Source organism: Macaca fascicularis, chromosome 9 (assembly GCF_037993035.2).
Source record: "Macaca fascicularis isolate 582-1 chromosome 9, T2T-MFA8v1.1".
In the NCBI taxonomy this organism is placed as follows: Eukaryota; Metazoa; Chordata; class Mammalia; order Primates; family Cercopithecidae; genus Macaca; species Macaca fascicularis.
The window spans coordinates 127974121-127989885 of NC_088383.1; the positions used below are offsets into that span (position 1 = coordinate 127974121).

The 15765-nt window shown below is 48.5% G+C and overlaps 2 long non-coding RNA genes across 3 annotated transcripts; both read right to left on the reverse strand.

The window, feature by feature from the left end:
- Positions 1-1118: 1118 nt before the first annotated feature.
- LOC135964976 (uncharacterized) lies at positions 1119-2549 on the reverse strand. 2 transcript variants are annotated; one of them, XR_010577713.2, is made up of 3 exons: positions 2164-2549; positions 1471-1828; positions 1119-1358 (listed from the first exon to the last, which is right to left on the reverse strand). It is a non-coding gene; the product is annotated as an uncharacterized lncRNA (long non-coding RNA). The 2 variants fall into 2 exon arrangements; XR_012418222.1 differs by having other exon boundaries at positions 1119-1828.
- Positions 2550-4930: 2381 nt separating this feature from the next.
- Positions 4931-8468, reverse strand: LOC135964977 (uncharacterized). The gene is made up of 3 exons (XR_010577714.1): positions 8369-8468; positions 5555-5665; positions 4931-5376 (listed from the first exon to the last, which is right to left on the reverse strand). It is a non-coding gene; the product is annotated as an uncharacterized lncRNA (long non-coding RNA).
- Positions 8469-15765: the final 7297 nt, after the last annotated feature.

A 15765-nucleotide genomic window follows, 5' to 3' on the forward strand; every position in this document is an offset into this window, starting at 1 on the left:
TCTCTACTAAAAAATACAAAAAACTAGCCGGGCGAGGTGGCGGGCGCCTGTAGTCCCAGCTACTCGGGAGGCTGAGGCAGGAGAATGGCGTAAACCCGGGAGGCGGAGCTTGCAGTGAGCTGAGATCTGGCCACTGCACTCCAGCCTGGGCCACAGAGCGAGACTCTGTCTCAAAGAAAAAAAAGTCTTCATATTTACAACTGGAAAAAAAAAAAATTACCCGGGATACCTAAAAAAAAAAAAAAAAAAAAAAAAAAAAAAAAACACCACCAACCTGGTCCCATCTCCCAGAGATTCTGATTCACTTGATCTGTGATGGAGCAGCCTGGAAGGATGGGGAGAAGAGAAGGGAAAGTCCCCACTGACCACGGTCTGCAGACAGTGCCAGATTGGAAGGCGTGAAGAAAGGAGAGGTTCCCTTTGGGCTTGACACAGTGCTTCATGAACGCCCAACACCATCTGTGTCCTAAAAGAAGAATCAAACACCAAAGGGCCAGCCGATGGAAAAGTCTGGCCAGGTGAGTGTGTGGGAGGTTTGTAACCTGCAAAGGAGTCCAAGGACTGCCCCCCAAAAAGGGGTCTGCAAGGTCCCCAAACCCAGGTGAGGTGATGCTGGTGGCTCTCCGTGCTCAGAGGCCTTGTTCTCCTGTCTGGAAGAGCTCAATTCCCAGCCCGATGCGGAGGCTGTGCTCACTCAGCCCTGACCCAGGCTCCCCCAGGCTTGAGGGTGACTGTGGCTCTCACAGCAGGTGCCCCTCATGCAGGAAACACTGCTGGATTGGAATTGCTGAGCCAAGCAGGGAGGAAGTCAGAGAGGTCAGAGAGCAAACCAATGCAGATAGCAATGCATTACTGTTCATTTCATTATTTTTTAATTTTTCAAGATAGAGTCTTGCTCTGTCATCCAGGCTGGAGTGCAGGGGTGCAATCACAGCACACTGCAGCCTCGACCTCCTGGGCTTAAGCAATCCTCCCACCTCAGCCTCAAGAGTTGCTGAGACTACAGGCACATGCCGCCACACCTGGCTAAATTTTTTACTTTATTTTTGCAGAGATGAGGTCTCACTATAAATTTTATTATTTCTGACAGCTGATAACATTTATGCACAGAAACAACCTTCCAGGTAGGTACTGTATTTTTATTATCGACATTTTGCAGGAAAGGAAACTGAGGCCCAGAGAGGTGCAGTGACTTGCCGAAGGTCACGCTGGTTGTCAGTGGCATGGGTTGGAACCAGGACCGCGGTGCCCTGACCCTGACTCCATGGCTGCGGTCTCCTTTGTTGTTACGTGTTCAGCCACTCCCGTTGCCTTGTGTCACAAACCCCCAAGCAGAGGACAGCTGTGCTCTCTCCGGGCTGCAAGTGGTTAGCATCCCCAGATGCCTTAGGCTCTGGCTGCAAGACCAGGGGCCAGTTACCTCGCCCCACCCTGGCCAGCCCTCCCAGGGACCTAGGGCAGGTCACTCACCTGGCTGTTGCCCATGGAAAGCGGGGTTGTGCAGGAAGTTGTGAACAGGGGCAACCCTGCCCTCACTTCCATTCTTCTGTGAGCCTCTTGACCCACCCATCCCTATCCCAAGGCATTCTAGCCACCTCCTAGATGAAGCACACGGTCTCTGGCTTTGGGAAGAAAACCAGACTTTCTGGAACTGGGTGTCAGGCAGATGCCCTGGCGTGCTGGGTGATGACTGCAAAGTCTCAGAAGACAGAGCCAGAAGGGGCAGTGATGGCTCCTTCCAGCTGCAGCAGGTGACTCAGGGCAAGACCGCTCACATTCCTCCCGGCTTTGAATTCGGTGTGGGCCGCTCACACCACTGCGCTCCAGCCTGGGCGAAGAGTGAGACCTTGTCTCAAAAGATTGAAAAATAATAAGGCTGAGGCTGAGCATGCAAGCGGGTAGCAGCAGAAGCCTCTCAGAGGACAATGAGCACGTGGAGATCTCAGAGCAGAGCCTGCCTGGAAGAGCTGCGTGGGCTTCGTCCCCAGGTACCCGCGGACTCACGTCCCCACCTCTGTTAGGGCTGTCCGCACAGGCCCCCCAGTGACACCACGGACACCTACTCCAAAACCGCCACCGCCTCTTCTGCTTTTTGTCCCAAGCACTTTCTCTATCTGTCCCACTTTTTAGTTTATCTTCTCAGCAAGGTCAAACCCTGCTCACCTCTCCGTGAAGTTTTCGTGGGTCCTGAAGACCCTGCTCCAAGTTCCAGACCTGTTGGGCCATTTTGGGTGGGTTACCCTGGTGACCACCAAACTGGGGCTTCTCAAACTTGAACGTGCAGAGGATCACCTAGGGATCTTGTTAAATGCAGAAATTAACTCAGTAGGACGGGACAGCCTGAGAATCGGTATCAGCTCCCAGGTGGTGCTGCGGATGCTGGCCAGGATTCAGGCTCTAGAATTTAGCCTGAGGGTCAGTGTTCTTTCCATTTTCTTTCTCTCTCTCCCCACTCCCTCTCTCCCGGCTTCCTCTCTCCTTTTGCTCACTGTCTGTTGCTGTCTCTCCCTTCCTCTCTCATTCCCTCTTCCCATCTCTCTCCATCACGCCATCTCTCCCTGTCACCTCTGCACCCCCCCCCACCTCTTCCTTTTCCCACCCCAGCCCTCCCAAGAGCTACCCCAAGAGTTAATGGGCACCCACAGGTATTGCCCCATCCTGTTGGGCTAAAAGGCCAAAACCCCTGATTCAAGAACCTTCCAGGGAAGGGGCCTGGCTCCTTATTTGCAGAGGCAAAAACAACTAAGCCAGGAGACCTCTGAACTTAGCAAGTTGGAGCTGGACTCATCAGGTTCCCTTCTTAATAATCACATAATGATTCCTATTGACAGCCCATCAAAGGCAAATACTCCTGTGAAGGAACAAAGGCTCCAACAAGCCTTTTTCTCACCCTGTAGCAAAGGCCTTCCACTTGCAGCCTGGCTGCTGCCCCACCTTCTGAGGGCAGACCCCACTGACTTGCCTTCTTCCTCCAGCGCAGGCTCCTCACCCATCCCCTCTCATCAGGATGGGCTGGGCCCCTGCGGGGTCTTCACAGTCCTTTCCTCCACTGCATTGTATTTCTCAGGGGACATTTGACAAGGCACAAGGAATCATGGGGAATCCATCAGCCCTGCAGGAAAAACAGGTGCCTAAGTTTATAAGCATGTGTGTGTCGTAAGAATGGAAAAACGTAAATGACCTAAAGCATCAGCTCTGTCAAACAGAATACCTAGACGGCGGCGAAAACAAACAGTGGGTCCAGATCAATACTAAGATCCTACACTGAGTCTGACTTTCTCTCTGCCGCCCCTTGTCTGGGCGGTTTAGATGTACTAAGTCATTTAATGTCACAACGTTGAACGCAACGGAGGTGAGACAAGCAAGAACCCCTCTTAGGGATCTGTGAGCCCCCAGCATGGAAATAAAGGAAAATGTTGAGTTATTTTAAGGGAAAGTTCAGGCACCTAGCTAGCCCTGGGAAGTAAATAAGCAACTTGATAAGCAAGAAGGTAATAGTAGCCTAAAACAATAGCCAAGGAAGCTAAACTCAGGAGACGTTTGGTTCCCCTGTAAAAACTAAGAATAATCCAGCCTGGGCAACAGAGCAAGACCCCATCTCTTTAAAAAAAAAAAAAATTGAATTAGCTGGGCAGGGTGGCACACGCCTGTGGTCCCAGCTACTCTGGAAGTTGAGACAGGAGGATCACTTGAGCCCAGGAGGTCGAGGCTGTGGTGAGTTGTGATCCTGCCACTGCACTTCAACGTGGGCAACAGAGCAAGACCCTGTCTCAAAAAAACAAAAAAGAAGGAAGGAAAAGAAAGAGAGAAACTAAGGGTAACATCTTTTTTATGTTTTATTTTTTCTTTAAGAGAGGCTGGAGTGCAGCGGCGTGATCTCAGTTCACTGCAACCTCCGCCTCCCAAGTTCAAGCGATTCTCCTGCCTCAGCCTCCCGAGTAGCTGGGATCGCAGGCACACCTGGCTTATTTTTGTATTTTTAGTAGAGACAGGGTTTTGCGATGTTGGCCTGGCTGGTCCCAAACTCCTGACCTCAGGTGATCTGCCCGCCTCAGCCTCCCAAAGTGCTGAGATTACAGGAGTGAGCCACCATGCCAACTAAATATAACATCTTAACATGTATAGTTGTTTTTCAGAAACTGGGACCTTAGATAAGGGAAAACCAAGGACTGAACTCTGATTGCCATTATTTGTTCTAAATTTCTTCTTGCAGGATCTGGAGGAGGTCATTCCCATGAGCCAGAGCTAACATTCTTTTCTGATGATCCCAACGTTTTAGACAAAGTTTTGCATCCTTAACCAATCGCAAGTCAGAAAAATCTTTGAATCCACCTATGATTTGTGGGCTCTGCTTCAAGATATCCTGCGCTTTTAGACCAAAACCAGCCTGTAACCTCCAGGCATTGATGTATGTTTTGTCCATAACTTCTGCTTTCCTGAAATTTATCCCTGCCTTTAAAAACCCCTACCTGCGGCTGGGCGCGGTGGCTCACACCTGTAATCCCAGCACTTTGGGAGGCCAAGGCAGGCGGATCATAAGGTCAGGAGATTGAGACCATCCTGGCTAACACGGTGAAACCCCATCTCTACTAAAATATACAAAAAATTAGCCGGGCGTGGTGGCAGACGCCTGTAGTCCCAGCTACTCGGGAGGCTGAGGCAGGAGAATGGCGTGAACCTGGGAGGTGGAGATTACAGTGAGCCGAGATCACGCCACTGCACTCCAGCCTGGGCGCCAGAGCGAGACTCCGTCTTAAAAAAAAAAAAAAAAAAAAAAAAAAAAACCCTACCTGCAAGCCGTCTGGGAGGTCAGGATTTGGGCATTTGCTGCCTGGTTCCCCTTGCTGGGTACAAGGAGAAACCAAATAAACACCCTCCTTTCTATCAAAGGAGAACCTCGGAGTGGTTATCTGGTCATACTGTGCCAGGAAGACAGACCCCAGTTTGGTCTATAACAGAGAGGCAATGATTACCCCCCATTTCCCAGCTAAGGAAATCAAAGCTTAGATATTATCTTTTTTTTTTTTTTTTTTGTCCTAAATTAAGTTTCACTGCACAGCAGCCAATTTCTAAACACATTTTAGTGTTTGATTTTTTTTTCTTTGTTTAGTTACGAACCATGAAAAGTAAAACAAAAGCTTCTAGAAATTAATGTAAGAGAATATCTTCATGACTTTGGGTTAGGCAAAGATTTCATAAAGAAGACACAGCAAGTGTAAGCTTCCCAGACTCAAGAACAAGCAGCGGTATTTATTTTATTTATGAGACACGGTCTCGCTCTGTTGCCCAGGCTGGAATGAAGTGGCGTGATCTCAGCTCACTGCAACCTCCGCCTCCCACGTTCAGACAGTTCTCATGTCTCAGCCTCCCGAGTAGCTGTGAATACAGGCAGGCACCATCACACCCGGCTAACTTCTTTTTTGTAGGGATGGGGTGTCGCTATGTTGGCCAGGCTGGTCTCAAACTCCTGACCTCAGGTGATCCATTTGCCTTGGCCTCCCAAAGTGCTGGGATTACAGGCGTGAGCCACCACGCCCGGCCCAGTGATACTTACCTATTTGCCCCTGCACATGTTCTACTTTGGTACAGAGAAAAGCAGGAGGGCGCTACACCAGCACTTTCTCAGCATATGCAGTCCCACCTTGCATCTCAGTCTGGGCCTGAACTGGGAGAAGAGAAGGTTATAAGTTCACGGAGTGTGGAGCCCATCACCATGGCAGACACAAACAAGGCTGATGATCTGGGGCAATGGGCACCAGGGAGGCCCTTCAGACCCTGCAGTCTCCGTTGCCCCAGCCCTGGCTGGAGTCAATCAAGTCAGTCATTTCCCTGCAGTCTCTGGTCCTGCTTGTCTCTTGGCAGCAGGGCTGACAAAGAATCAGGATTTCCTGGAGAGATCAGCAAATAGGAGGAAAGGTCAGGGCACTGCTGCACCCCCCACATTGCTCTATGGTCTGCAAATGCCTTTGCCTACACACTCATTTTACCCTCACACCAGCCTGGTGGAGAGTTAGTGCCCCTCTCCAATGCCCCGTGGTACTGAAATGACCTGCTGAGGCTCCCAGCAAGTGCCAAGCTCCTGCGCATGCCGCCCGGGAGGCTGTTCTGTGCCTTGCTGCGATGCTGCCCGCCCTGGGGCACTGTGATCCCAGCTGCCAGGAGGCTCTTTGGAAGCATCACCACGTGGCTTACAGAATTAAGTGTGGGCAAATAGATGGACCTGGTGAGGGTGGAGGGTGGACAGTGGAAGAGAGGTGTCTACAGGGCATGGTGCAGCTGATGGGGACCCTGGCTAAAGGGTAGGGGGACACTAGCTAGCCAGGGCAAGAGAGGGGGTAGAAGTGTGGACCATCGTTACCAGGAACTTGAAGGACATGTGTGTGGCCAGCCGGGCCTCAGGAGCCTCTTATCTCCCACTGCAGCAGGGGCTGCTGCCTCTTTGCAGGGCCATGTCACAGAGCCCATTTGGCTGCAGGGAGGGGTACGAGGATATCTCAGGGCCTTGTGGGAGAAGCCCGGGCCAGAGAGTGGATCTCAGGCTACTGCCCCCAGCCACAGCCTCATCCCCAGAAACGCCCAAGTCTCAGGCAAGGGAAGGTACCAATACCCGGTGGGAGGCTGTGCTTTTGTGTCTCCTTGGTGGAGATAAGGGCCAGGCTCAGAAACAAGGCAAAGGATGAGTTGAGGAAACCGCTGCCACCCTGGACTCCTGCCTGGAGAGTGTTCAAGCTAAGACGGTGAGCTGTGAATGGGCCCGGCTGCCTGGCCCAGGGACAGGCCTGGATTCACTCAGGTTCAGAGGTTGAGGCCAGCACTTCCATCAAAGTCCTTTCACAAGTTCTTCTGTGCCTGGAAACACTTGCAAGGGGGTACTGCCCCTGCACTCAGACAAAGCTGGGTTCAAATCCCGGCTTCACCGCTAAACAGCTGAGACCTTGGGCACATTATTTCCCTTCTCTGAGCCTCAGTTACCCCCTAAACGAAAAGAGGAAAATAATCCAACTTAATCCATGAGAGTACGCAGGGGGAACACATGGTTCACCAGGGCTAACTGCAATGACAGATCTGTTTCTCAGATCCACAACTGAACTGAACTTTTGTTTAACTTAATTTCTGTTATAAGCCTCCTTTTCACTGGCTAGTAGAAACTTCCAGAGGGGTCCCAATCCTCTCAATTCTCCCTGGGTTTGCTTCTAAATTCGATGTGGTACTAAGGCCGGAGAAGGAAGGGGCAGTGATAAGCCCCGGTGTTCTCTGTCCAGCTGACATCTTCTGAGAGACCCGCACGCTGTCTGGGTCATTGGGTCCCATACGTCCCTGCTACGTTCTCCCCTCCACACAGGCCAGGGCCCTTCGAGTGATCAGTGCTCACCCTGGCCAGGGCCTCCCACCTTGTCGCTAATGACATTTGAGGCCAGATAATTATTTGCCATGGAGCACTGTCCTGTCCAGTGTGGGATGTTTAGCAGTATTCCTGGCCTCACCCACTCCATGCCAGTAACAACACATCCCCCCATGCCAATGTGACAACCAAAGATGTCCCCCAACATTGCCTCTGGGAGGCAAAATTGTCCCCAGTTGAGAACCACATCCCTAGGCTACCTGGCAGCTCCTGCTCCTCCTCTATGCCTCGGTGCGAGTCTCCTGACTCCCACCCAGCCAGCTCTTCTGCTCCGATCACTCCAGGCTCTCCCCCACATTCCCTGAGTAGCCCAGAGACTCTAGAGCTCTGTGAGGACACTGGGCCCCAGCTGCAGGTTGATAGTGGCTGGCACAGATGATACAGCCCCAGGCACTTGGGAGGAACAGGTCAGAGGGCTACCCCATGGGAGACAGCTCCACCAGGAAGAACAGGTGGGCCCCCCTGCCCCGTGGGAGACGGGTTCCACCAGGAGGAACAGGCGGGGGGCCACACCCAGGTGCTGCCACTCATCCTCAACCACAGCAGCTGTCGCGATACGGTGCCTGTGCAGAGTGAGACCGTCATAACCAGGATCTCACGTGATCCTCTCACAGCCTTGGATCAGAGAGGAATCAGGGTCCTCATTTGGCAGAGGAGGAAGTGACTCCTCCGAGGGTCCAGGGTCGCACAGTTAGAACCATTAGACCACCTGGGCCTGTGACGTGGACTTGAAGGGTCTGTGTCTTTTCTGAAGCCCCTCACCCTGGCCGAAGGCACAGCTCCTCTCCCTAGCAAGCTACTGCTCTGTCCCTCGGTTTCCCCGTGGATAAAACAGGGATGATAATAATAGTCACTGCTTCATGGGACTACTAGGAGAATTCAATGACATTCGCATTCTGAAGCACTTAGCATAATTCCTGGCACGTCAAAAATCCTAGCAGCCACTATTGCCGTTGCTGCTGTTACCTTGACGTCAGGCTGCCTCCCCTGCAGCCTCCTCCAGCTTCATCCTGCAGTGAGGGAGTCCCAGGGACTGAAGTCAGTGCTTTGGAGTCGTTTTCCTTACATGCACTTGAAACATCAACAAAAAGACAAACAACAAAAATCCACAATTACTCCACTTCACTACCTGATAGGCCCAGGGAGCTGGGTCCCATGGGAGAATGGCCTCATTAAATCACAGACATCCTTGAGCATTAGAAGCCAAACAAGGAGCGATGTAGCAATTGAGTTAAATCTGTTTCAATTAAAATGTGTTTTGCCTCCTTCTCCTGGAGGAGGATTTTCTCCTAAGGGCAGCTCCTAATCTCGCAAACCTAAGGGCAGGTCTGTTCTCCCATCTGGACCACGGGTGCCTGGGGTGGCCAGGTGCCCTGTATCCAGAGGGGTGCCTTTAAGATAACCAAGGCAGGGGCCGGGCGCGGTGGCTCAAGCCTGTAATCCCAGCACTTTGGGAGGCCGAGACGGGCGGATCACAAGGTCAGGAGATCGAGACCATCCTGGCTAACATGGTGAAACCCCGTCTCTACTAAAAAAAATACAAAAAACTAGCCGGGCGAGGTGGTGGACGCCTGTAGTCCCAGCTACTCGGGAGGCTGAGGCAGGAGAATGGCGTGAACCCGGGAGCTTGCAGTGAGCTGAGATCCAGCCACCGCACTCCAGCTTGGGTGACAGAGCAAGACTCCGTCTCAAAAAAAAAAAAAAAAAAAAGATAACCAAGGCAGCCGGATGCGGTGGCTCATGCCTGTAATCCCAGCACTTTGGGAGGCCGAGGTGGGCGGATCATGAGGTCAGGACTTTGAGACTAGTCTGGACAACATAGTGAAACCCCATCTCTACTAAAAATTCAAAAAATTAGCCAAATGTGGTGATGTGTGCCTGTAATCCCAGCTACTCGGCTCGGGAGACTGAGGCAGGAGAATCGCGTGAACCTGGGAGGTGGAGGTTGCGGCGAGCCAAGATCGCGCCATTGAACTCCAGCCCGGGCGACAGTGCGAGACTCTATCTCAAAAAAAAAAAAAAAAGAAAAGAAAAGAAAAGAAAAAAAGATGACCAAGGCCTTGTCCTGATCCAAATTCTCAGACAACTCACTGAACCTTCCACCTGCCCCTACTGTTGAGCTTGGAGGACCCTCCTCCCCAGCCCTTGAGAAGAGACCTGGATCTTTTAGAACTCAGCAGAGCCACAGGAAGGACCAGAAAACACAATGGAATCAGGAGAAGTGGGTTCCTAAGGGCTATCAGGTTTGACAATGACAACCAGAGGCAACCAACAGCTATGGACAAAGCACAGCACAACAGAAAACACTACAAACCCCAACAAACTGCACAGGCAGACCGAAGCAGCTACTGCCAGCACACCCTGGGAAAGCCCCGTACCCCACGTCTCCCGTGGCAGGTCTCCCAGGGGCTAAGGGCTTTCACTGCTTTCCTTCTGCTCCCGGCTCTCTCCCCGACGAAATGGGGCCAGTCTCATCAAAATTCATTCATTTCCCTAACGTACCCCGAGTGCTGGCTCCCTCCTGGGCCGGGGAGCTGCAGCATGGACAGGGCCGCCTCCCCGACTCCCACTCTAAGCAAATCATCATCCTTCAGTGTCAACAATGGGAATGGTTGCTCCCCAGACCATGAAAACCGCAGCTGGAAGGCGGCAACCTCTGCCCTTCAAAATCAAAAGGTGCGTTTTTGCCATTTGAAGGGATAAACTCCGGTAAGCACAGAGGGCAGTTTGTGTCTAGGGTGGGTGAGATGGGGGTGTGAGTGGGACCACCACCAACTCATTCTGTGCACAGCATCGGGACTCTCCTCTGAATACATGTTGCGTAGGAACCTAAAGGTTGTCAGTGTATAGGTCCCCATGGGATTAGCCTGCCTGGGGCAGTCCCAGCCCAAAATCTTGGCCTTCTTGCAGAAGATTCCCCAGAAGAAGTGTGAACCTTCTCACACCTGTCAGGCCCTAGCAATGCCACTCTGCTTCCCTTACCCCATCCGTACCCAACGCCGTGAAGGAGGCAGACCAGGGAATGCCTCTCCCATTTTGCAGATGAGGAAATGAAGGCCCTGGAAGGTCATATGACTCTGTAGTCCCTGGGTCTCCAGATGCCCTGGCTAGAGCGCTCTATCTGCCCAAATTTCATATGTTGAAGCCTTACCCGAAAACACTGCAGGATATGGCTTTATCTGGAGATAGGGGCCGTAAAGAGGTAATTAAAGTTAAATGAGGTAATTGCAGTAGGCCCCAATCCAATATAACTGCTGCTCTTACAAGAATAGAAGATGAGACTGGGCGCAGTGGCTCACGCCTGTAATCCCTGCACTTTGGGAGGCCAAGGAGGGTGGATCACTTGAAGTCAGGAGTTCAAGACCAGCCTGGCCAACAAGGTGAAACCACATCTCTACAAAAAACACAAAAATTAGCTAGCCATGGTGGCATGCGCCTGTAGCTCCAGTTACTCAGGAGGCTGAGACACGAGAATCACTTGAACCCAGGAGGTGGAGGTTGCTGCACTCTAGCCTGGGCGACAGAGCAAGACTATATCAAAAAAAAAAAAAAAAGAGACAACGAGGGAGGCTTCCAGGAAGATGTCAGTGCCGGGAGCACAAGGAAGCTGCCCCCACCTAGACAATAACTGCACTGGCAGAATCTGTCCTGTATAACTATCTTGGGACTTGAAAGGAGCCTACTGGAGGAGCCTATTTTAAATACAAGGTGACCAGAAGCTTGCAACTTCCAGGGCAAAGCTTGGTCTGTACATTGTGGTTAATTACAACCAACCTCAGCTTTTAGTACAGCAGCAGCTACCATCCGCCAACCCCAGCTCTGTGGCAGACAGCTGTACATTTGTTCCAGGAGCAACCTGCAGATAGCTTGTGGGAACCAGGTTAAGCAAAAATTGACCCTGGCCTCCAAATCCCAGGATCTGTGCTCTGATTGCTAATTGCCACTTCTGATGACAGCGGTGCAAAGGGGCAGGGAGCCATTGTTGCACCTCCCCCCATTGTTGTAAGCCCCTCTCCCTCACGCTGAATTGACTTCCAGGAGACTTAAAGGGCCAGTGTCCTTCACCCCTTCCCTTCAATTTTCTTCTGTTTTCCTTTTGGCAGCCATACATTAAAGACTACGACATTCAAAAGCAACTGGATATACAGGGAAAATTAGAAATTGACCATGTATGCCCAAGGAAAGAAACAGGTTCAGAAAAAAAAAACCTGACTCACACCTGTAATCCCAGCACTTTGGGAGGCTAAAGCAGGCAGATCATGAGGTCAGGAGATCGAGACCATCCTGGCTAACAAGGTGAAACCCCATCTCTACTAAAAATACAAAAAATTAGCCAGGAGTGGTGGCGGCCGCCTGTAGTCCCAGCTACTCGGGAGGCTGAGGCAGGAGAATGGCATGAACCTGGGAGGCAGAGCTTGCAGTAAGCCGAGATCGTGCCACTGTATTCCAGCCTGGGCGACAGAGTGAGACTCTGTCTCAAAAAAAAACAAAGAAAAAAAAAAAACCTGAGAAGATCTTAAGTTTACACCTCAGGCTGATCCTTGGCACAGAGACAGCCTACAGTAATTTTGAAAATAAATCAATAAATACCTAGCAACAATGACAAAATAAAAAACAGCAAACCCTAGGGGAAGGGGAGAATCTGATTTCGAGTTACTATATTATTAGATTCAAATGTCCAGTTTTCAACAACAAAAAGAAAATCACAAAGCATAGAACGAAATAGGAAAGTGTGACCCATTCAAAGGAAAAATGTGACTCAACAGAAACTGCCCTGAAAAAGACCTGGTAGCAGATCTACTAGACAAAGACTTTAACATGACTGTCTTACAGGTGCTCAAAAACTAGAGGAGATGTAGAAAAGTTATAAGAAATGGTCTATAAACAAAATGGAAAAATCAATAAAGAAATAGAAAACAAGAAACCAAAAAGAAATTTCAAAGCTGAAAAGTACCATAACTGAAATGTACAATTTACTAGAAATACTCAAAGCCTTATTTGGGCAGATAGAAAAAAGAATCAACGAACATGAAGACAAGACAAAGGAAATTATTGAGTCTAAGGAACAGAAAGAAAAACATTAAAGAAAAGTGAACAGAGCCCAAGGGACTTTTGGGACACAATGGACCAACATATACATTGTAGGAGTATCAGAAGAAGAGATAGAGAAAGAGGAAGAAAGAATAATTGAAGAAATAGTGGCTGAAAACTTCCCAAATTTTATGAACACATGAATATAAACATCCAAGAAGCTCAATAAACTCCAAGTAAGATGAACTCAAAGAGACCCACACTGAGACACATTACAATCAAACTTTCAGCTGGGCATTGTGGAACATGCCTGTAATCCCAGCACTTTGGGAGGTCAAGGTAGGCAGATCGCTTGAGCAGCCTGGGCAAAACAGCAATACCTCGTCACTACAAAAAATACAAAAATTAGCTGGCTGTGGTGGTGTGCACCTGTAGTCCCAGCTACTTGGAAGGCTGAAGTGGGAGGATCGCTTGAGCTCGGGAGGTCAAGGCTGCAGTGAGCTGAGATCATGCCACTGCACTCCAGCCTGGGCAACCAAGTAAGACCCTGTCTCAAAAAAAAAAAAAAAAAAAAAAAGAGGAAGAAGAAGAAGAAAGAATTTTGGAAGAGATAAGTGGCTGGTCACATAGGGGAGCTTCTCAATATGATTATCAGCATGTTTCTCATAGGAAACTTTGGAGGCCAGAAGGCAGTGGGCCAATATATTCAAGGTGCTAAAAGAAAAAAAAAACCAAACTGTCAATCAAGAATTCTATATTCAGCAAAATTGTCCTTCAAAAGTTAAGGAGAAAGGGTGAATAGAGAAAAATTGTGGTTATTAGAGGCTAGGAAGAGGAGGAGGAGGGAAGGATATGGAGACTTTAGTCAATGGATACAAAATTACAGCTAGATAGAAGGAATGAGTTCTGATGTTCTACAGCACTGTAGGGTGAAAATGGTTAACTATAATTTGTTGTATACAAGAGAGGATTTTGAATGTTCACAACACAAAGAAATCATAAATGTTTGAGGTAATGGATGTGCTAATTACCCTTATTTGATCATTCCACATCATATGCATATATCAAAATATTACTCTCTATTCTGTAAATATGTATGATTATGTGTTAACTCAAAAGAAATAAATGTAATTTAAAGTGAAAAAAATGTTAAGTGAAGAGAAATTAAGACATTCTCAGATAAAAATTAAGAAAGCATCCACTAGTGGTTTTGTTATCACTAGGCCTACCCTGCAAGAAATGCTCAAGGGAATCCTGCAGGGTGAAATGAAAGGACACTAGACAGTAACTTGAAGCCATGTGAAGAAATAAAGATCTCAGGCCGGGCGCGGTGGCTCAAGCCTGTAATCCCAGCACTTTGGGAGGCCGAGACGGGCGGATCACGAGGTCAGGAGATCAAGACCATCCTGGCTAACACGGTGAAACCCCGTCTCTACTAAAAATACAAAAAATTAGCCGGGCGTGGTGGCGGGCGCCTGTAGTCCCAGCTACTTGGAGGCTGAGGCGGGAGAATGGCGTGAACCCGCGAGGCGGAGCTTGCAGTGAGCCGAGATCGCGCCACTGCACTCCAGCCTGGGAGACACAGCGAGACTCCGTCTCAAAAAAAAAAAGAAAAAAAGATCTCAATAAAGGTAAATATATGTGCAATTATAAAAGATATATTATTGTAACAATCATATGTAATTTCATCTGTTCTTTACGTGATTTTTGTGTAAATACTGCATTTTTTAAAATTAGTCTAAAAGCTAGTATTATTATAACTTTGGTTGGTAGCCCTACATTTTATTATCTACATAATTTAAGAATCTAATGGATTTAAAACAGCCATTGGCTTATATTTTTAGATACACAATGTATAAAGATGTAGATTTGTAACATCAGCAACTGAAAGGAGTGGGGCTAGAACTGTAAAGGAACAGAGTTTGTGTGTTACTGAAGTTAATAAGGTATAAATTCAAATTAGAGTGTTATAATTTTAGGATGTTAAATGTAATCAAATCCCATGGTAACTACTAAGAAAATAGCTATAGAGTATGCACAAGGCCAGGTGTGGTGGCTCACAGCTGTAATCCCAGCACTTTGGGAGGCTGAGGCAGGAGGATTGCTGGAGCCCAGGAATTTGAGACAGCCTGGGCAACATAGCAAAACCCTGTCTCTATTAAAAAAAAAAAAAAAAAAAAAAAGAGTACAAAAATTAGCTGGGCATGGTGGCATGCACCTGTGGTCCCAGTCACTTGGGAGGCTGAGGTGGGAGGATTGCTTGACCCCAGGAGGTCAAGGTTGCAGTTAGCCATTATGCCACTACCCTCCAGCCTGGGCAACAGAGTGAGACCCTGTCTCAAAATAAATAAATAAATAAATGCACAAAAAGAAATGAGAAAGGAATTTAAACATTTCCTACAAAAAAATTAAACACAAAATAAAACTATCATACAGGAAATGAGAGATTAAAAAAGCTATGTCATATCAAAAAGTAATAGAAAAATGACAGAAGTCCATCCTTAAGTAACAAAAATCAATAGAACAAAATTTGGCTCTTTGGAAAGATCAACAAAACTGACAAGCCTTTAGATAGATGGACTAAGAAAAAACAGAAGAAGACTCAAATTACTAAAATCGGAAATGAAAGTGAAAACATTACCACAAATTTTACAGAAATGAAAAGGTTATAAGCGGGTACTATAAACAATTGTATACCCCAAAATTAGATAATTTAGAGAAAATGGACAAATTCCTAGAAACACAAAAACCAATACTAAATTTCTATTTTCAGAAATAGAAAATCTAGGCTGAGCACGGTAGTTCATGCCTTTAATCCAACACTCTGGGAGGCCCAGGCAGACGGATTACAGGAGACCAGGAGTTCAGGACCAGCCCAGCCCACATAGCAAAACCTCATCTCTACCAAAAAATACAAAAATTAGCCAGGCATAGTGTTGCATGCCTATAGTCCCAGCTACTTGGGAGGCTGAAGTGGGAGAATTGCTTTGAACCCAGGAAGCAGAGGAGGTTGCAATGAGCCGAAATCGTACCACTGCACTCCAGCCTAGGCTACACAGTGAGACTGTGGAAGGAAGGGAGGAAGGGAGGGAGGGAGGGAGGGAGGAAGAGAGGGAGGGAGGGAGGGAGGAAAGGAGGGAGGGAGGGAGGGAGGAAGGGAGGAAGGGAGGGAGGGAGGGAACCAGTAATCAAAACATCTCCTGACAAAGAAAAGCCCTGGTAGACCTGATGACTTCACTGGTAAATTCAATCAAACATTTAAAGAAGGGCAACAATCCTTCTCAAACTTTTCCAAGAAATTGAAGAGGAGGGAACACTTCTTTACTCATTCT